The 23,322-nt window shown below is 44.7% G+C and overlaps 1 long non-coding RNA gene across 1 annotated transcript; it reads right to left on the bottom strand.

The window, feature by feature from the left end:
- Positions 1-1,025: 1,025 nt before the first annotated feature.
- Positions 1,026-16,269, bottom strand: LOC126427206 (uncharacterized). Its single transcript, XR_007576590.1, has 4 exons — positions 15,851-16,269; positions 15,291-15,582; positions 11,349-12,520; positions 1,026-1,513 (listed from the first exon to the last, which is right to left on the bottom strand). It is a non-coding gene; the product is annotated as an uncharacterized LOC126427206 (long non-coding RNA).
- Between the last annotated feature and the right edge of the window lie 7,053 nt (positions 16,270-23,322).

The following is a 23,322-nucleotide window of genomic DNA, read 5'->3' as shown; positions in this document are numbered from 1 at the left end:
CATTTAAAGGACAAATTTTTTTACGTAAAAACTGTCCAGAAATTTTACGAAGGTTTTCCTCGGGAAGAGTTTCCCTGTCTCCACAATGAGGCTGCAAAAGTTATATCAATGTTTGGATCGACATACATGTTAGAAAGGTTTTTTTTCGATTATGAAACTAAATAAGTAAGGATTATGTGGCAATCTAAGTGACGAAAATATGTGAAACTGTCTGCGTTTGTCCGTGTGCCGTCAGTTTGTGCCGGATATGAACTTTATTATGTCTACAGCGAACCAAAAATAATTAAATTAGTGGTGATAATTTTGTTGTATTTGTCATATGTTTTGTTGAGAATTGTAGTTATTGCAAATTCTGTACAGTTGTTCCAGATAATGAAATTTGTTTGTTTCACACGTAGTTGGAATCACTTATTCCACATCATACTGCATGCTGTAGACTACTTATAGGTCTGTTTCTATATCTCAGCTTAAATGTTGCATGAATTTCGAGTGACGATGTAAGAAGCACGATATTGGTGTAATGCAGTTTCAAACCCAGCATTATTGTTATTTTTCTGTAGGTGTACCAACAGCCAACAAAGATTCAGTATTGCTCAACACGATGTGTTGTACAGAGTTTAATATTATCATCAAATGTCGTAATATGAAACTAAGCCATATGCTAGCAGGGTGGTGTTCTGTCGCGAATAGTAGAAGATAGAATTAAAATCATGTAGGCTGTAGGCTGGAAAATTATTGCTACAGATCAAGCGAGGCGGACGTGACCAGACTATCTCATGTGTAATGTGTACTCGACTAACAAGAGCGGAGTATGCAGTATCACTTTTTCCATCAGATTAGAAATAAGCTGTTTCTCACCTTGCAGAGTCTTATTGAGAGCATTCAAGTGTGCAGTCAGATCAACTAAAAAGGTGAGGTCTGCAATCCAAGTTAGTGGCAACCCTTGGACACAGCAAACAGTGGAGAATGGCTAGTTCATCACGTAGGCATCACATGCTGCCGCGTGACTAGCCTACTCAGGGCTCAAAGTTCGGGGGTGCTAGAACCTTCTAGAACAAGTGGTGCCGGGTGCACTATCCCTATAAAAGCGGATAGCCGCTAGATCGAAGGACAGTGATGGAGTGAGGTACTTAGGACGCTGGTCCACGTTAGTATGCGTCGGGATGCTGCAAGAGTTGCAGGAGAGTATTGAGCACAGCAACAAGTAGGGACTTAGGCTGAATCGACACAGCTGACACTTAGTCTGGTGCGCTCGCTTCTGCTGTATTAGGACATAGGTTTGGGAAGTTAGGAATGGCAACTGCATAGCCAGATAGACAATCATTAGAGACTGTATATAGAATCTTATTTAAATCACAAGTGCCAGGGGTACTTCCAGGATAATCGTTCTATACATCGAGTGTTCATACATGAAAGCTTCCCTAAGATCCTATCCGAGTTCCATACTCTAGCTCACCTTGCAGCCTTCTCTACAACGGAGCAGAGAGGAGTTGGCGGCCCACACCACCGAGACCTCATGCCAAGTTAGTTCTCTGACGCGCACCAACGCAGTCCTTCCACTCCCTCTCAGGACACGTCAGTGGGACACGACCGAGGTTAGACATTTTCTGGTGCCAGGTGTGGGGTATAGGTGAGGTATCTACAGGTGAAGAAGTGACAGTATAGAGTACTGAAATAGGCAGAGGGGTGTTACGTAGCACCAGCATCACAGAACGAGAGGGTCGACACATCGCGCCGACGCAGAACGAGAGGGTCAACACATCGCGCAGCTGCGGAGCCAGAGGGTCGACGCAGCGCACCGTCGCGGGTCCAGGGGGTCGCCGCGGCATGTCTAAGCAGAAAGTGCTGATTCACGCCAACGCAGCAACAGCGTCGCATCGCGCCGCCGCCGGGGTAGAGAGGCGCCGGTCGGCGCCATCCCAGCAACTGCACCGTCTCGCACCGCGCTCATCTCGAGCGGGTCTACGCGCTGCCACCGCGACGCGCCACATTCAGCGCCAGCCAGCAGGAGTCAAGGTTAGTGGAGATGTCAACCTCCAATGAAGTAGACTCGGGCGAAGGCCCGCAGACACTCTCCAGTGGAAGCAGGCTATATTTAAGGTATAGTGAGGTTACCAAGTTGGTACCCCATAAATTTGATGGGGACAGAGAAAGATTGTCCAAATTTATTGATAATTGTGATAATGCTTACAATTTAGTGAATCCTAGTTATAAGCAAGTGTTTCTGAAGTTCATTATTGGTCAGATAACATTCAGCGCCAGCCAGCAGGAGTCAAGGTTAGTGGAGATGTCAACCTCCAATGAAGTAGACTCGGGCGAAGGCCCGCAGACACTCTCCAGTGGAAGCAGGCTATATTTAAGGTATAGTGAGGTTACCAAGTTGGTACCCCATAAATTTGATGGGGACAGAGAAAGATTGTCCAAATTTATTGATAATTGTGATAATGCTTGCAATTTAGTGAATCCTAGTTATAAGCAAGTGTTTCTGAAGTTCATTATTGGTCAGATAACGGGCTCAGCCCTCAGTAAACTATTGGTTAGAGATCATACAGAGACTTGGTCTACCGTGAGGTCTATATTGTTGGAAAATTATGAGAGCAAGTGCACAATTGACTACTATGCTTGTACTATGTTTAACACTCTAAGCGCCAAGCCCGTAAAATTTACGGGCCTGGGATCGCGCGAAAATCACCAAGCCCGTAAAATTTACGGGCCGCTACATTTAATTTCATTCAAAACACTGCAACGTTATTTCTACGGGTTTGGCCAGCGCTATACGTTTTTCAGATGTTTATTAACAAAATGCGTCCATAGATGTCACGGCAGCGCTGTAATTCATGTTAAAACTTATCTTTGCGTTCTCAGTCTGTATATCATTCAGTTGTTTGTCATCATGTTTCGGCGCGGTTTATCAGACGCAGAAATTGCGGATTTGATCAATCATAGCGACACTCTGGATAATGTAGAGAGTGATTCAGACGATTCTGAATGCAATGGTGTGTTTGAAGGTACGTATTTCCGAATTTTCCACGTAATTGTGCAGTACGCACATATCTGTTGAACATGTGTAAACGATGTATGTAGTTACACATAATGTGATATTCTTTTTAGAAGACGAGATTGATGACAGTTTGTCTTCAGATGAAGACGAGAATGATGTTGAAGGTGTTGCTTCAAATCCAGCAGCTGTGCCGTATCCGAAAGACAGTGAGTGGACTGCAGTTGACACCTACCGACCTCTGCCTGTCAACACGACACCCAGGCAGATACTAGTGGATATTGATGAGTCGAGTTCTGTACTGGATTGCAGTAAAGTGTTCCTTACTGACAGTGACGTAAATGAACTCAAGAGACAGACAAATTTGTATGCATCACAGACAATACAGAAGAAAAGAAGAGGAAATAATCTGAAGCCCCATTCAGTTTTGAGTTCGTGGAAGCCAGTGACTATAAGTGAGATGAGGCGTTTCTTGGGTATTATTTTCCACATGTGTGTTTCGAAAAAGCCAAAAATTGCGGACCATTGGAGCACTAATCCTGTTCTTAGTTGTAACTTTTGTCCCCATGTCATGAGCCGTTTGCGTTTCACTCAGATACTGTCATGCTTGCATCTTGTTGACAATTCAAATCAGAAAAAACCAGGCGAAGATGGATTTCATCCACTTTACAAAGTTTTGCCATATTATAATAATTTGAAGGAGCGATGTATCCAGGCATATCGTCCCTCAGAAAAAGTGACAATTGATGAAGGAATTTGCCCATTTCGAGGTCGTGTGAGTTTCCGTGTTTACATGCAAAATAAGCCTCATAAGTATGGACTGAAAGTATATGCTGTTGCTGAAGCCAGTAGTGGCTATGTTGTAAATTTTGAAGTTTATGCTGGTAAGCATATTGTTGACAATTCTTCGTCTGCGGTTATTTTGCGATTGTTGTCTGACAGCAGCTTGCTGAACAAAGGCCACACTGTGTATTTAGATCGATTTTATTCCAGTCCAGAGCTATTTCAGCAACTGGCAGAGAAAGGCACTGGAGCTGTTGGTACTGTGAACAAATCCAGGAAAGGATTGCCTAAAGATTTAGTATCTGCTAAGCTGAAAAAGGGCGAAATGTCTTTTCGGCGTAAAGATAATGTATTGGCAATGAAGTGGAAAGATAAGAGAGATGTGTATACATTGTCTACAAGGCATCAAGCAACATTTGGTACGCATACTAAGAGAAATGGGTCTGTAGTATTGAAACCACTTCAGGTACTTGATTACAACCTCAATAAAATTGGAGTGGATATTGGAGACCAACGCCTGCAGTACAATCCGTTCCAGCACAGAACTGTGAAATGGTGGCGAAAATTATATTTCCATTTGCTGCTTATGGGAGTATCAAATGCATTTTGGCTGTACAATGCAGTGCACAGGAAGAAAATTACAATAACAGACTTTATAACAGTGCTTGCAGTTCAGCTTGTTGAAGACGACACACTTGAATTCATTCCAAGAAATGAAGGAACTGTAGGTCGGCTAACAAAGAGACATTTTTTGCAGCACATACCTGCAACTACTAAGAAGTATGCTGCTCGTGTGTGTCACGTGTGCAGTTCCAGGAGCAAGAAACAGAGTGGCAAGGCTTCTCGCAAAGAGACACGATACGAATGTGAACAGTGTGGCGTTGCACTCTGCCTGGAACCTTGCTTTAAAATTTTCCACACTAAAAAACAATATGATTCTGTGTGAAATTTATATGTAATACTGTATACTATCAGAAACATGTAATGTAGTGCCACAATTTTGGTTAAAAATAAATCACAATTGTATTCCCTTATTCGTATGACTTTTTCTAAATTCTTAAAACATCTAAGTGATTTCTATAACTGTACCTTAAAGCTGTGCATTGTAAAGTAGTTTCTTTCACTCAGAATTAAAGTAGAAATGTGCAGCTTCAAGATGGTACCAAATTTGCCACAATCCAAACAGTAGATTTGATGCAGTAATTTTTTTAATATTGGTAAAATTGCCCGGTTTCTAGGGACGGGTGCATAAAATAGGCCTGGTACAGAGAGTGTTAATAGTAGGCAGGGAAACGGTGAAAGTGTTGCTCAATGGGGCTCTCGCGTTGATTCTATGCAGTTCCACTTTCGAGAGGCAATGAAGAGGGTCATGGATGAGGACGAGATTGCAGGATGCAATGCGCTGATAGGGAAGTTAGGACGGGCCGTGTTCATACAGGGATTATACGACGAGAGAATAAAAACACTAATACGGGCACAAGGCGAATGGATAACCCTGTCAGAGGCTATTGACTTATCCGCAATGGAGGAATGTGCGATAACGTCTGAGCGAGATAAACGCCGCGTGGCGACTGCAAGCAGGACAGGAAGGAAAAGTAGTATGAAATGCTTTAATTGCGGAAAAGAAGGGCATGTAGCACGTGAATGTAGAACAAAGTATACCGTCCGAAAGACAGACGTGGTAAAGGGCGGCTCCCAGGGGACAGACCGAAATCGATTACCAGTCAAGGAAATTGACGTGCAGGAATTTAGGGGAAATGGGGGACGAGCTCAGTGTCCTCCACCCGTACGGTGAACAGCATGTAACCTACCGGGCCACACACACCTGTGTACAAAAGCCAAACCAGTGACATGCTTCACGTGTCACCGACACGGACACTATGCTCGAGATTGCCACGAAAGTAAATGGGTTAACATCCATAGGAAGAATATGCAGGGAAACGAGAAGAGGGCGTAATGCCGCAGTTCCATTACGCTGCGTCAGGAATAATAAGTGCTGCCGAATGCACGGGCAAAAATGACTATATATGCGTGAGGGGCAAAGATGTAAAAGGAACTGAGACGAGATTACTAATAGATAGTGGGGCCCACATTAATCTCATTAAATCCAGAGTTTTGAGGGATGGTGTAAGGAAGGAAACCGAAAGGGCAGTGACAATAAAGAGTATCGTCAATGAAGAGGTCAGACGGAGGGTCCTGTATTAATCGAATTAAGTAGCAGTATAGGAAGAAAATGAGTTACTAAGTGTCAAGTTGTAAACGAATGTCTTGATCTGCCGTTCGATGGGTTACTTGGACGGGAGTTCCTGGACGAACATAAAGTCGTGCTGGATTATGGGCGACGGAGAATGTATGTGCAAGATGAATGGGTAGAATTACGAGAAGCGTGCGAAGAGGACACTGCAAATCGATTAGTTGCGCAAAGTGATAAGATTGGGACGGAGGTAAGAGCCAGTTACGCAGATGTAGCGCGAAGGGATGAGGCGCCGGTCGAGGTTACGACACGCGCGCGTGCAGTCGTTGGGAAACAAATAAGAGATAGCGGTCCAAGGTATACCGATAGTAAGGGTGGCGGATACTCCAAATACCCGACGAGGCGAGACAGCCGAGTGCCGGTTGCGCCAACTTGTAAGAATTGTGCGACGCCAGATGACAGTGAAGTTATTTGAAACGAAGAGCTGCCAGAACGAGCAAAGAAGCCCTGTAATATCATGACGAGTAGGCGTGACAAGTCGCTAGCCCCGGAGGATCTGGAAGAAGTCAGGATAGGACCCGGAAGAGAGATTTATAAGAGTCCGCGTGGCGCGAAAAATAGGTAGGGAGGCAGTAATTCCCAAACAAGAAATTAGACTAGGGGTCTATATACCAGAAGCCATAGTGGCCGTCCAAGATGGAACATGTATAACGAGCATAATGAATACCCGAACCCAAGAAGTGCGGTTTAGGGTGCCGGACGTACTAGCAGAAGAGGTCCCACCGCCCAGTAGCTACAAAGTTAGACGTGCACCCCAGAACAGGAGTATCGAGAGAAAAACGCGGCAAAAGTTGTTAACAGAAAATATGCGTATAGATCACTTAAATTGGGAGGAACACAACGCCATATGGGAATTGTGCTTGGCGTATAACGACGTGTTTCACTTACCAGGGGACGTGCTCACCTACACTACCGTAGTGAAGCACCAGATCCCACTAACACCGGAAGCTGAAGGAACAGTTATAAATCAAAGACCGTATCGCATCCCACAAGCGCAGCAGGATGCACTGCAAACGGAAATTCAGGGCATGTTGAGAGACGGCATAGTCTCGCCGAGTACCAGTCCATTTAATTTCCCCTTGTTATTATTGCCAAAGAAACTTGATGCTAGTGGTAAACCCAAATGGAGAGTAGCTGTTGATTATAGGGAACTAAATGATGTCTCGATAAATATGGTTTACCCGTTACCTAGAATTGACGAAATTCTAGATAGTCTAGGAAAGGCAAAATATTTTTCAACGTTAGATCTCGCGAAGGGATACTACCAAGTACTAATAGATGAGAAGGATCGGGAAAAGACGGCATTTAGTACGCCAACGGGACATTACGAATATAATAGAATGGCCATGGGCTTAAAAACGGCCCCATCTACATTTCAACGGCTAACGAGCACCGTGATGACGGGCGTGCAAGGGAATAAAGTGTTCATTTATCTAGATGACATCGTCATTGTAGGTGCATCAAATGGAGCATTAGAACGTACGCACCGCACGCTAACAGAGATGTTACGACATTACGTGAACCGGGACCAGACGGATTGGGACGAATGGGTATCGTTCGCATGTTTTGTGTACAACACAACACCACACAGTAACACGGGATACACTCCATTCCAGTTATTCTTCGGCAGGAAGTGTAATCTGCCAGGGTGGTTACAGAAGAAGCCAGCCAACGTGATCTACAATTATGATGATTATGTGACGGAAATCTGACAACGACTGCAGTTAGTACACCAAGAGGCCCATAAGGCAACACAGGAAAGCAAAATCAGGAATAAAAGCGATTACGATAAAACGCAGAACCCGAGAGAATTTAAAAAAGACGATCGCGTATTACTGTATGATGAAAGCGTGCGTCGGGGACGCTCAAGGAATTAGACAGCCAGTGGCGAGGACCGTTTACTGTAGTAGATGTACAGGGACCGAACGTGATAATTAGACTGAAAGGAAATAAATGTATAAAAGTGCATGCGAATAGGCTGAAGGAATTTTACTAAGCAGGCAAGAATATCTTTTAGTTGTTCGTGGTAGAGGAAGTGAACAGATTGCAGGCGATAGCAAAACATGAGAGTGACACGTGCGGTTCTATTACAGATGCCACTGATGAGGGCTTTGTGGATGACAGCGATATTCGGGAGTATATGGCAGATCAGACTGCAGGACGCGAAGCAAACCCACAAGACGTAAGAGTGCAAAAATTCCAGTCTGCACCAGGAATGAATTACGACAACCAGGGCAGTGTGAAACTATACAGCACAACGTGGAGAGTGGTGACCTATTTCAACCTCAAGGAATTGCATGACAAATTTGAAGAGACGCAGGTGGGGGCCAATAGAGTGATAGCACATTGTGTAAGTACGATGAATCAAGCAAAGTTAGATGCCGGAGAATGTGAAAATGTACAACAAACTGTAAAATGGCAGGTGGGAGAGATTTCTAAATCAAAAGACTTGATAGACCAGTTGGCTAGACATGAACGGCCCACAACCAAATCGGGGATATTGAACTTTATTGGGGTAACAAGCAAGGTATTGTTTGGTACACTAGATGAGGATGATGCGGAATTCTTTAAAGCTAAGATAGATATTTTAGAGGAACAGCAAAGGGAATTATTGTGATTGTCCAAGGAACAAGTAACCATTGTGAGGGCGTCACTGACGGGGGTGAACCAAACAATTAATGCAGTCACCAGGAATACTCAAATAATTGCGGATGGGATAAGGAAATTGAGTAAACATGTCGAGGATTACGAAAATAGTACCAACACGAAGATACAACACACCCTGATTGTTTTGACTATTACGGAACAACTGATGCAAATCTCTAATATGTTCAATGAGCTCGAAAGGGAATATGATCTATTGATCTCCGCCATAGTTAATGCGCAGAAAGGGCTATTGGGACCACACTTGATTAACCCTGTACAAGTAGTCACTTATCTGGAACTGATAAAGGAGGAATTAAAAGACAAGAAATTTCCCGTTGAACTCACGAAGGACCAAGGGTATCTGTTACTTCGTATAATAGATATAGATGTAGTTCTTGCCGGCAATACCTTAAGTTATGTACTAAATATACCTTTAGTAGATAGTAGTGTATACACTTTATATAGAATATGGCCATTACCCGCAGAATATGATACAGCTAAGAAGTTATTTGCGTATATCGAGGCTGAATGAAACTTTCTCCTTCTTGACGACGCGAAACGACAGTACGCACTACTGTCTCGTGACCAATTGCAGTGTAAAACGGTTACGGCGAGAAATCAAATTTGTAAACAATGGTTCGTTCTGATGTCGACCTATGATCACGAGCGATGTGAAGCTTGAATGCTACAGCCTATAAGGGAAATTCCGAAAGATTGCAATCAAAAGTATGTCATACTGAACGAAAGTATCTGGACACAGATACAGGACAATGAGTGGCTGTATGTTGCTCCCAAGGATGAAGGACTGACAATATTATGTAACGGATTACCCCCAAATGACCTTATTGTAAGGGGTACCGGAAAGTTAACCTTTACGAGTCAGTGTAAAGGATACGGTGCACAGGTCATGTTACAAGCTGACCGTATAATTAGTACTAATGTAAGTAAGAATGATATAGTACCTATGTTAAACTTAAATATAGATTGTTGTATCATAGACGAAACAAAGCAAGAGGTCACACGTATACCTATAGATTTACCCTTAGAACATATTGTTAGACACTTGGATGACCTCAAGGTAGCCAGTCACAAAGTGGATGAACTGCAGAGTGAAATAGAATATCAGGAGCGAACCACCTTTAACGGATGGTCTAAGAGCGTATATTCCGTATGGGGATATACGGGTTCAGTAGTGTTAGTTGTCTTAATTATATCATGTTGTTTATGCATCTATTGTAAGTGTTGCCATATGTGTGGCAAAAGATTGTGTGAAATCGGAGGACATCGTTGTGCTAAAGTGTGTGAGACAAATACAGTGGTAGCGGATCGCCGCTGGGAACGAAGTGTTCAGTACACCCCTGCCTGACAAACCGAGCAATGTGAAGCGGCAGCAGAAGGTGGAGAGTATGAATTAAGTTGTACACGTCGCGCTCCTCTCTCCGATAGGGTACAATGGAGAGAACAGAGTCAAACGCCACAACTCACAGAGCCCCGTGCCAGAGCAATGGAGCTGTTAACCTCCAAGACAGACAGGAGATAACACAATTGTATGTTTATTGATAATCTTACCCTCCTGATGTATCCTAAATTGTTGACAAATCAGATCTTTTGTATGTGTATAAAACTCAAAATATGTACTTATGTATGTAACTATTCTGTATGCTCTTGGTAAAAATTTGCAGCATTTTTTGAAAATGTGACATAAATTTTGTTTGTTCTATGCACATTATGGACACGGCACTCAACTGTATCTTACAACTTCTTGTGTTTTTTTATTTTTGTGCCATGTATTTTTCATGTTTATAATGTCAAGTCTTGATGGCAATAAAGACTGGTAAGTTTTACTGGCACCGCAAGTAGAAAACGAAAATTTTGTAATCTCGAGGGACCGAGCTTACAAAATTTTCCCCTGGGGAAGGGGAGGTGTCGCGAATAGTAGAAGATAGAATTAAAATCATGTAGGCTGTAGGCTGGAAAATTATTGCTACAGATCAAGCGAGGCGGACGTGACCAGACTATATCATGTGTAATGTGTACTCGACTAACAAGAGCGGAGTATGCAGTATCACGAGGCTAAAGCACAGTTAGTGGCAATCCTTGGACACAGCAAACAGTGGAGAATGGCTAGTTCATCACGTAGGCATCACATGCTGCCGCGTGACTAGCCTACTCAGGGCTCAAAGTTCGGGGGTGCTAGAACCTTCAAGAACAAGTGGTGCCGGGTGCACTACCCCTATAAAAGCGGATAGCCGCTAGATCGAAGGACAGTGATGGAGTGAGGTACTTAGGATGCCGGTCCACGTTAGTCTGCGTCGGGATGCTGCAAGAGTTGCAGGAGAGTATTGAGCACAGCAACAAGTAGGGACTTAGGCTGAATCAACACAGCTGACACTTAGTCTGGTGCGCTCGCCTCTGCTGTATTAGGACTTAGGTTTGGGAAGTTAGGAATGGCAACTGCATAGCCAGATAGACAATCATTAGAGACTGTACATAGAATCTTATTTAAATCACAAGTGCCAGGGATACTTCCAGGATAATCGTTCTATACATCGAGTGTTAATACATGAAAGCTTCCCTAAGATCCTATCCGAGTTCCGTACTCTAGCTCACCTTGCAGCCTTCTCTACAACGGACCAGAGAGGAGTTGGCGGCCCACACCACCGAGACCTCATGCCAAGTAAGTTCTCTGACGCGCACCAACGCAGTCCTTCCACTCCCTCTCAGGACACGTCAGTGGGACACGACAGTTCCTTACGCGAATGCACTGTCGCATGCGGCGCGTTCGTAGTTCCGCGCAAGTGCACGCAGTCAGCTGGTGTGGTAGTGGGGGACGTGTGACGTCAGAAGGGAGCGATCCGCACGCACGTGAAAGCTCGGCACGCGAAATAACTGAAAATATATGTATTCGACAACATAAAGTCCTCCAAAGTTTGTATTATTATTTTTTAAAAAAAGTGAAGCTGAGTACCTTTTAGACCAGTATACAAAGTTGCATTTCAGAATGTACTACAAGCCTTACAACAAAGAAGAAAAAGGAAAGATGAGTACTATGAAAACAGTTTATACACGTTCTACTGTTGCTACCTCTCCCTACAGTGTCTAACTCATTGTGCCAAGTGCTGTGAAAATGTGACCAGCCGTCTAAATTATTAACTTACTTCAAAATTAATACTGGGCTACAAGAGTGTGGTGATGGTCACTATACACACTCACCCTGAAGCCAGGTGCAATATCAATAGTTGTCTAACTCAGCTACATTAACAGTAGTTGTTTGATACAGTCCCCTACATTACCTAATTACTGGAAACAATTTCCTATCAAAGTGTATGATGCTACGTTACACTAATGTAACCTGCACAATACTCAAATTACTGCCGTATAAGCCTTACAGTTAGAATGTATCTTCAGTTGTGATCTCTCACTGAATTTACTCGTGTCTGCAGTACACAAATCTCACATTGGTAGCAGTACTTGCATCGCACGGTGCTCCCGTCATCTGCTGTCGTCTTACCAGTTTATATTTAAATAAAGAGAATTGAAGAACTGCCTAAAATCATTCCTTTCCCACACACTTGCCGTGCTGCTGTTACAATACATACTACCCTCTCTCGGGGGAATATGCACTTTCACTCTCACATCACAGGACACCACAGTAAGTTCTTCCTACTTTCCACATTTCCCGTGGCCTGGCGCCGCATCAGCAGAGTGCCTGCAGGGGGCGCCACGCAGCGACTGGCCGGACAGGCGCCACTGCCAACAGTGCCCTCACTGCCCCAGATGGCAGTCTGCGGAGCTACGCCTCTGACGAACTGTGCGGCTGGTGGAGCAGTGTTACGAATCTGTGAAGACAATCACATCACAAAACTCAACACACGAGACATCAATGCAATTTCACTCTAAAAGAACAACAACCATTACCGCTTGCAATATTTTATGAAATTACTCTGCAGATAGAAAGAACTCAGCAATTTCCTATAATAAATAAGGGAACAACAACTGTCAGCTGGGGATTCCCATTGATTAACAAGTAGCAACTACAGCCTATCTTACAAACCACGATTTCGATACAGTCAAACAGTATACAATGGAATATGGACTAGAGACCCATTTTGTTTATTATAAAACAGCTGAACCAACTGGAAACAATAATACAGTCAGATGTGAGAGACATGACAAGCAAACCATAAAATTTCTAGAATGAGATTTTCACCCTGCAGCAGAGTGTGCACTGATCTGAAACTTCCTGGCAGATTAAAACTATGTGCCGGACCGAAACTCGAACTCGAGACCTTTGCCTTTCGCAGGCAAGTGCTCTACCAACTGAGCTACCCAAGCACGACTCGCACCCGTCCTCACAGCTTTACTTCTGCCAGTACCTCGTCTCCTACCTTCCAAACTTCACAGAAGCTCTCCTGCAAACCCTGCAGAACTAGCATTCCTGAAATAAAGGATATTGCGGAGACGTGGCTTAGCCACAGCCTGGCGGATGTTTCCAGAATGTATGGTAGAACACTTGCCCACGAAAGGCAAAGGTCCTGAGTTCGAGTCTTGGTCCGGCACACAGTTTTAATCTGCCAGGAAGTTTCATAATATTTCTGGCTTCTTAATATTGCCACATACACACTTTGCCAAGAAACCAGCGTCTCCCTAACAGCCAGCGTCTCCCTAACAGCCAGCGTCTCCCTAACAGCCAGCGTCTCCCTAACAGCCAGCGTCTCCCTAACAGCCAGCGTCTCCCTAACAGCCAGCGTCTCCCTAACAGCCAGCGTCTCCCTAACAGCCAGCGTCTCCCTAACAGCCAGCGTCTCCCTAACAGCCAGCGTCTCCCTAACAGCCAGCGTCTCCCTAACAGCCAGCGTCTCCCTAACAGCCAGCGTCTCCCTAACAGCCAGCGTCTCCCTAACAGCCAGCGTCTCCCTAACAGCCAGCGTCTCCCTAACAGCCAGCGTCTCCCTAACAGCCAGCGTCTCCCTAACAGCCAGCGTCTCCCTAACAGCCAGCGTCTCCCTAACAGCCAGCGTCTCCCTAACAGCCAGCGTCTCCCTAACAGCCAGCGTCTCCCTAACAGCCAGCGTCTCCCTAACAGCCAGCGTCTCCCTAACAGCCAGCATCTCCCTAACAGCCAGCATCTCCCTAACTACCAGCATCTCCCTAACTACCAGCATCTCCCTAACTACCAGCATCTCCCAAACAATTACAGTTGCTCTTTCGGCAGGAGGTAGGTCAACTAAATGCAGCAACAGAACATCACACAGACCACGACACTAGGCACAAAACATGACACACATCGGGTAGATTCATACAGATCAAATGACAGCGAAAATGGCAAGAAATTAAATTTCCTACTTTGGCCCATAAATCAAGCAAGTAATTCTAAATGCTGGCATAAGCCTAACAAGCGACTTATCATTACATTAATTGAAATGTATATGTTTCTGTCGATATAAGCTACACCATTTCCTTTATTTTCAGTGAGTGTTACACTGGAATAATTTTTGTAAAACGTTAACTATTCAGTATCGATACAGGTGACCACAGCTGCAGACAGTGAGACTTTCGCACTTCAGACCTTCGACAGGTCTGTACAGCTGCTGTCCTTCACGTTGTGAGTTGTCCGTGACAATTTCAAACCTTGATGAGATGATTTCATTTCAAAAATATTTCAGAGTTGTACTGATGCAGGTGACTCAGATTATGCATGTGCAATGTACAGTACGTGTGTCATTATAACGACATTTGGCATTTATGATGTCAACTGTTTTCCACCCCAACAAACAAACAAAGCAGGACAGCAAATATAAATGATTCAATCACTGAATGAGTATTTCGAACACTGTGACCTCATCTGCCCCAAAGACTTCGAATTTCACGGACATTAATCTCATGAAATTCAGTTTGCACTTTTCTCTTCGAGTGAAAGCCCGGCAGAGGCAGAGGCGTTACATCCTGACTCACAAAAAGTCATCCTATGAGGTATTAAATTAAATTTCTGGCTGTATTAATATTTTAACAGTAACAAGGAAGCGACATCTGGCCTTGGATGGTGAGTCATCACAGAGATGGAAGAAGCTTCAAGTGTACCCCATGGAAGTTATTTGGTACCCTTGCTGTTCATGTAATCAGCTAGTAGAAATTGTGTGACAGAGGGAGAAGACGCATATGTAAAAAAGTACAGAGTGCATGACGTTCTATACCTCGTAAGGAATGGTAATATTTTGACTGAACAGGATGCCAAGCTATGTTGATGGAGGTGAGGATGGGACAGATAACACTTCCATAAAAATGTGGAATGAGATACTAATGTCCTGTCTGTGATGAAGCCATCAGAAATAGAGCTCAAGCGGGAACTGGAATACTGAGGGAAGCAACTCAGATGTGACCCTCCAATGGAACTGTCCTAACATTCACTTTCAGCTCTTTAGGGAAATAATGGAGGAACTAAATCTCAATGGCCAAATCGGGTTTTGAACCACCGTCTTACTACAGCGTCATCTCACACAGCACGCTTTTCTCAGTATAGAGGATGGTTGAAGATGAATACCCATGTATGGCCAGTTTGTGATTTTGTTAATTTAGTCGATTTCAGTTCATCTTAAATGTTCACTCTACCTCGCAGTTTTTGTTTCAAGACGCCATCACAGCAGTCCGTCTATTGCTTCCTGCCGTGGTGGACCGGGCATCTGGAAGAGTGATGGCGCCTTAACGGTGGGACTCTGCACTCAGGCGGCTGCACAAAGTGTGTGGGAGTGCCGTGAGAGGGCAGCAGCTGACAGAGCTGGCGAGCAGTCGGCCCACGTAGTGCCGAATGCCACCGACAGAGAGCAGATGCAGACTCTTCGCCGCCTCGTGTGAATTCTCTGCAACGCATCTGCTGTAACTGCTGGATGCCCTACACAAACACCTGTGAAAATAATGACAATTATTTTCTGAATATATGTGACAACTGAAGTGGAGGAAACAGTAAAACCTGCAAACTGCATCATATTCATAAAATGGTCTCTCTTTTCTACTTTGTTTAACTATAACAATTCACACTAGTGTACTAAGCAAAAACTTCTACAGTACTATTATTAAAACAAAACTGTGAGATATATATATATATGAATATAATAGAGGGAAACATTCCACGTGGGAAAAATATATCTAAAAACAAAGATGATGAGACTTACCAAACAAAGGCGCTGGCAGGTCGATACACACACAAACAAACGTCAGCGTCTGGAACATGTCCAAGCCGGTCAGGCACGTCCTGGCCTGCACGCAGCCTTGAGGAAGTTGCGCAATCCCTAAATCGCGGAATCTTGCCACTAGTAATACTAGGTGGCAAGCTTTCACTTCCTAATGAGGCTCCAACAGGGTTTTCACTCGCAGCGGGTGACCTCGAAGCTCCGAATAGGTACGCTGGCATGCGTGAAACCGACACTTCCCATCCGCCGTCAAATTGAGATTGTGAAGACTCCTCACATGACCGGTGCTCCAAAGAAGAAGAAGTTGGGTGATGTTGGGTACTTTCGGTTTGTTGATTACTATTGGTAATGGTTTCATAATCTCCTCTTCTGAATCCCACAGCGGGACGGAGGTTGTAAGCCATCCTGAAATATGCAATAAATAATACATTCTAGCCAACATCTTCCACCTAAAGTGTAAACAAAATTCTTGGCCACATTTACAATGCCAATATTTTTTCTCTGTAGACAACTTGTGTACAAGCCTATATTTATTTTTACCCTGATCAGGAGACCACACTACCCGTGAGGCATTTTCTAGGATGGCCTTCGGCTGTGCGTCTGAGGTATGACTTGTGAGGATCTCTTATTGAGGCTCTAATAATTATACCACAAAGGCCTATAACGGCCCTGTCTAAAATCAAAGTACCTATTAGCACACCTTATACCGTTAGGCATAAAAACAAATTCTCTGTATGCATCCCTAAACTGACGAATTAAATCATCAAGGTTTGGCTTATAATACCACAATTCTTCTAATACAATAACAGCTGCAGAATAATTTATTTTGTTGCCATAAAATGTAATAGCTAATTCATCAATCCTCTGTTGATTGTTGGGAACTAGGAAAGCCAGGCGTAGGTCGTCCGGGTAATTTCGGATATGGTCCCAGTTGGCATAAAAAAACTCCAACACAGACATTAGCTGTAAACAATAACCTTTATTCAGAACGTAACAGTACCTTTTCTTTTACAAAAAGTCATATAAACTCTATTTCTAACAACATATGTTACGTATTTAACTTCACTCTGAACATTATCCGTTTTTCCTGGTTCATCACCAGCAATTTGTAGTCCAATATAAAACGGGTTCGTTCCTTGAAACAAACAATTCTTTGCTTTACACTGAGCCTCCAAGTCAGTCCATGATTTTACCTTGTCTATATCAGCACTTGTTTCTGGTTTCGAATACGTTACAAACTTAAATCTATTCCTACGACTATATTTACGCCATGGAACACCAGCTGAGTGCTCTGGACTAAGATCAAATGAACCAATTTTATTAGTACATGCTATACGGACTTTTTCAAGAGCACCTTGATCCTCAAATATTTTTTTGTTAGCCCTTTCATCCAAAGTCAAACGTTCTATTCTGACATTAATTCTATAAACATACATAACTACTTTATTAATTATTACTGAGGCATATTTGTTAGAAAAAAACTTGAATTCATCCGTTATATCATAATGTCGCAATTTCGAAAAGTTCTTCGCCTTTTCGTCGTCGTTTTTCACTAATACCCATTTTGCCATACTCAAATCGTACACCATCGGTTTGCGTAAATTCTGTGCGCCACCTACACATATGACCAAAATAAGGTCTTCTGAGATTCGTCCGTCGGCGTATCCAACACCTCGGGCGTGCAGCGCGAAACTTCCAGGTCATCCTCATCCGACGATATGCAAACGACCTCCTCCGGGGTTTCCACATCCGACGAGTCCGACGCATCCAGTTCCGCCTTCAAAGAACGACAATGCAAAACGTGACAGTCAGCGTGAATAACATTCAAACGTGAAATAAGAGCTTCGTCACCGATATTAAACTCATTTGATACAAATATCACCAAACCACGATGCTTTATAAGCATACCATACCATACCATACCATACCATACCATAACCATACCAGGTCTTCCCTCAACAATACACTTCAAAGTAGAAGCATACTGCCTCCACCTAGACCACTCGAATTCCTCAACGCCCGAGGCGTTGGATACGCTGATGGACGAATCTCAGTAGACCTTATTTTGGTCGTATGTGTAGGTGGCGCACAGAATTTACGCAAACTGATGGTGTACGATTTGAGTACGGCAAAATGGGTATTAGTGAAAAACATGACGAAAAGGCGAAGAACTTTGCGAAATTGCAGCATTACCATATAACGGGTGAATTCAAGTTTTTTTTTTCTAACAAATATGCTTCAGTAATAATTAACAAAGTAGTTACGTATGTTTATAGAATTAATGTCAGAATAGAACGTTTGACTTTGGATGAAAGGGCTAACAAAATAGTTTATATATATATATAAAAAACAAAGATGATGTGACTTACCAAACGAAAGTGCTGGCAGGTCGATAGACACACAAACAAACACATACACACAAAATTCTAGCTTTCGCAACCAACGGTTGCTTCATCAGGAAAGAGGGAAGGAGAGGGAAAGACGAAAGGATGTGGGTTTTAAGGGAGAGGGTAAGGAGTCTATCCAATCCCGGGAGTGGAAAGACTTACCTTAGGGGGAAGAAAGGACAGGTATACACTCGCATACACACACATATCCATCCGCACATACACAGACACAAGCAGACATTTGTAAAGGCAAAGAGTTTGGGCAGAGATGTCAGTCGAGGCGGAAGTACATAGGCAAAGATGTTGTTGAATGGCAGGTGAGGTACGAGCGGCGGCAACTTGAAATTAGCGGAGATTGAGCCCTGGCGGGTAACGAGAAGAGAGGATATACTGAAGGGCAAGTTCCCATCTCTGGAGTTCTGACAGGTTGGCGTTAGTGGGAAGTATCCAGATAACCCGGATGGTGTAACACTGTGCCAAGATGTGCTGGACGTGCACCGAGGCATGTTTAGCCACAGGGTGATCCTCATTACCAACAAACACTGTCTGCCTGTGTCCATTCATGCAAATGGACAGTTTGTTGCTAGTCATTCCCACATATAAAGCTTCACAGTGTAGGCAGGTCAGTTGGTAAATCACGTGGGTGCTTTCACACGTGGCTCTGCCTTTGATCGTGTGCACCTTCCGGGTTACAGGACTGGAGTAGGTGGTGGTGGGAGGGTGCACGGGAGAGGTTTTACACCGGGGGCAGTTACGAGGGTAGGAGCCGGAGGGTACGGAAGGTGGTTTGGGGATTTCATAGGGATGAACTAAGAGGTTACGAAGATTAGGTGGACGGCGGAAAGACACTTTTGGTGGAGTGGGGAGGATTTCATGAAGGATGGATCTCATTTCAGGGCAGGATTTGAGGAAGTCGTATCCCTGCTGGAGAGCCACAGTCAGAGTCTGATCCAGTCCCAGAAAGTGTCCTGTCACAAGTGTGGCACTTCTGGGGTTCTTCTGTGGGAGGTTCTGGGTTTGAAGGGATGAGGAAGTGGCTCTGGTTATTTGGTTATTTGCTTCTGTACCAGGTCAGGAGGGTAGTTACGGGATGCGAAAGCTGTTTTCAGGTTGTTGGTGTAATGGTTCAGGGATTCCGTACTGGAGCAGATTCGTTTGCCACGAAGACCTAGGCTGTAGGGAATCCTTACCCAATCTGTTACCCCCAGAAACCATCCTTGTAACCATTGATGCCACTTCCCTATACACAAATATTCCACACGTCCAGGGCCTCGCTGCGATGGAGCACTTCCTTTCGCGCCGATCACCTACCACCCTACCTAAAACCTCTTTCCTCATTACCTTAGCCAGCTTCATCCTGACCCACAACTTCTTCACTTTAAAAGACCAGACATACCAACAACTAAAGGGAACAGCCATGGGTACCAGGATGGCCCCCTCGTACACCAACCTATTTATGGGTCGCTTAGAGGAAGCCTTCTTGGTTACTCAAGCCTGCCAACCCAAAGTTTGGTACAGATTTATTGATGACATCTTCATGATGTGGACTCACAGTGAAGAACAACTCCAGAATTTCCTCTCCAACCTCAACTCCTTTGGTTCCATCAGATTCACCTGGTCCTACTCCAAATCCCATGCCATTTTCCTTGATGTTGACCTCCACCTGTCCAATGGCCAGCTTCACACGTCCGTCCACATCAAACCCACCAACAAGCAACAGTAACTCCATTACGACAGCTGCCACCCATTCCACATCAAACAGTCCCTTCGCTACAGCCTAGGTCTTCGTGGCAAACGAATCTGCTCCAGTCCGGAATCCCTGAAGCATTACACCAACAACCTGACAACAGCTTTCGCATCCCGCAACTACCCTCCCGACCTAGTACAGAAGCAAATAACCAGAGCCACTTCCTCATCCTCTCAAACCCAGAACCTCCCACAGAAGAACCACAAAAGTGCCCCACTTGTGGCAGGATACTTTCCGGGACTGGATCAGACTCTGAATGTGGCTCCCCAGCAGGGATACGACTTCCTCAAATCCTGCCCTGAAATGAGATCCATCCTTCACGAAATCCTCCCCACTCCACCAAGAGTGTCTTTCTGCCGTCCAACTAACCGTAACCTCTCGGTTCATCCCTATGAAATCCCCAAACCACCTTCCCTACCCTCTGGCTCCTACCCTTGTAACCGCCCCCAGTGTAAAACCTGTCCCGTGCACCCTCCCACCACCACCTACTCCAGTCCTGTAACCCGGAAGGTGTACACGATCAAAGGCAGAGCCACGTGTGAAAGCACCCACGTGATTTACCAACTGACCTGCCTACACTGTGAAGCTTTATATGTGGGAATTTCCAGCAACAAACTGTCCATTCGCATGAATGGACACAGGCAGACAGTGTTTGTCGGTAGTGAGGATCACCCTGTGGCTAAACATGCCTCGGTGCACGGCCAGCACATCTTGGCACAGTGTTACACCGTCCGGGTTATCTGGATACTGCCCACTAACACCAACCTGTCAGAACTCCGGAGATGGGAACTTGCCCTTCAGTAACCTCTCTTCTTGTTACCCGCCAGGGCTCAACCTCCGCTAATTTCAAGTTACCACAGCTCGTACCTCACCTGTCATTCAACAACATCTTTGCCTCTGAACTTCCGCCTCGACTGACATCTCTGCCCAAACTCTTTGCCTTTACAATGTCTGCTTGTGTCTGTGTATGTGCAGATGGACATGTGTTTGTGTGTGTGTGTGTGTGTGTGTGTGTGTGTGTGTGTGTGTGTGTGTGTGTGTGTGAGAGAGAGAGAGAGAGAGAGAGAGAGAGAGAGAGAGAGAGAGAGTGTGTGTACCTTTCCTTTTTCCCCCCTAAGGTAATTCTTTCCGCTCCCGGGATTGGAATGACTCCTTACCCTCTCCCTTAAAACCTGCATCCTTTCGTCTTTCCCTCTCCTTCCCTCTTTCCTGATGAAGCAACCGTTCCAGATAGGTCACAGAAGTCTGATTTTGCAACAGTAATTTTAACTTAGATAGCGGCTGTCGTCATAGTGTACAGACAGTGTATTTCAGAAAAGAATGTCGTCCCCTTGTTTTCAATGTCCAGCAGTTTTCGCGGCACTTTGTGAATTGGAGGTCATCATAATTGCTTATGCATGTCATGCTGTCAAATTACAAATTAATGAACTGAGCAGAAATGTGACGATTGATTGTTGACTGATTAATTGAGAAGGCTTATGGGACCAAACAGCAAGGTCACCAGTCTCACGATTCCAATGTTAGTCACAGAAGAAAGAGGGTCCACTAAAAGTGGCCAAATTCAGTCAGGGGATTCAAATTGTAACATAATGAAGATTAAACACACACACTAAAAGGCACAAAAGGTAAAACCAAATCTAAAAACTGGAAGAAATGGGGGCAGTCTTCCTATGGGGGAGCGGTCAGGGGTCCCAGACCGAGAAGACTGGAAAAGAGGTCCCAACCACAAACATCCTGCTCCTGCTCCAAGTCTAAAGTGGAACATTATATCTGGAAATAAAAGCCACTTCAAGGAGGAAACTGAGGACCAGTTCAACCATCTGTGAATCGTCTGTTAATATTAAATTTAAGGAATTGGGAAACCTATACTTAGCACCAAGGGCCAAAAGAAGGGGACATTCCACCAGTATGTGGGATACCGTCAGTCCGGCCCCACAACCACATTGTAGGGGTCATTACGTAGGAGGAAACAATGGGTGAACCTGGTATGAACAACATGTAGACAGAATAAAACAGTGGACTGCTTCCAAGAGGAGTGGAAGGAAGAGATCTTAGGACCCTGGTTTAGATCAGTCCTAATCCGTTGTCTAGGCACCATCCATGGGGAAGCAGTGTATGGGAGGAAAGATGCGGGGTGCTTTACAGTGAGTGGCGATGGAGATCCCATAAGGGGGAAGTGAGACATGCCAACTGGCAATCCCACCCATGGGCGGGTGTCAGGAGGGAGACATCAATCGGCAGAGAGCAGGTAACACGAGAATTGGCAAATGGCGATTGCATAAGAAACCAGGAGTTGGCTCCGTCGTATGTGTAGAGGGGGAATCCCCACTTCTGTGAGGAGACTACCAACAGAGCTAGAGTGAAAGTCACCAATAGCCAGACGCATCCCACAATGGTGGACAGGTTCAAGTATTTGCAGAGTGGAAGGAGCCACTGAGCCATAAACCTGACAACCATAATCTAATCTGGCCAAGATCAGAGCACAGTGAAGATGGCGAAGAGTGGTATGGTCTGCATCCCAAGATGTGTGGGCCAGGAGGCAGAGAGCATTAAGCTTCCGTGTCATGTATTCTTTAGGTGGCAAATATGGGGCAGCCATCTCAGCTTGTTATCAAAAAAAAGGCCCAAGAAATGGGACTATGCTACAACATTGAGGAGTTGGTCGCCTGAATAAACTTCTGGATTGGGGTGTACTGTGGGTCGACAACAAAAATGCATAACCCACATTTTGGAGGGAGAAAACTGGAAGCCACGGGAGGTGGCCCATGCAGAGGCCCGTCGGATGGTGTCTCGGAGCCGGTGCTCAGCAGATGCTACAGAGTGGGAGCTGCACCAAATGCAAAAATCATCAATGTACAATGCCTGTGTAACCAGAGGCCGAACAGAGATCACAAGCCCATTGGTGACAATGAGGAAGGGTGTGACAGCACAGAACCCTGTGGGATACCATTCTGCCGAATCAAAGGGGCGCCGAGTGAAGTGCCAACTCGAACCCAGAAGAGCCGGTGAGATAAAAACTCACGGATAAAAACTGGTAGGGGACCACGGAAGCCCCAGTCATGGATGGTAACTAAAATGTGACGGTGCCAAGCCATGTCATATTCCTTACGTAGGTCAACAAAGACTGCGACAACGTGCCAACGGTGAGTAAAGGCCTGTCGGACGGCTGTTTCCAATCTTGAGTAAATGATCCGTTGGAGGTTGTCCTGCCTGAAAGCCACACTGATATGGGGACAAAAAGCCCCAAGATTCGAGTATCCTACACAATCTGGAGCTAACCATCCTCTCGAACAGTTTAGCAGTTTACAAAGTACATTCAT

This window comes from Schistocerca serialis, chromosome 11, assembly GCF_023864345.2.
Source record: "Schistocerca serialis cubense isolate TAMUIC-IGC-003099 chromosome 11, iqSchSeri2.2, whole genome shotgun sequence".
In the NCBI taxonomy this organism is placed as follows: Eukaryota; Metazoa; Arthropoda; class Insecta; order Orthoptera; family Acrididae; genus Schistocerca; species Schistocerca serialis.
The sequence above is the reverse complement of the archived record's forward strand: the minus strand, read 5'-3'. Positions and strand labels throughout refer to the sequence as shown.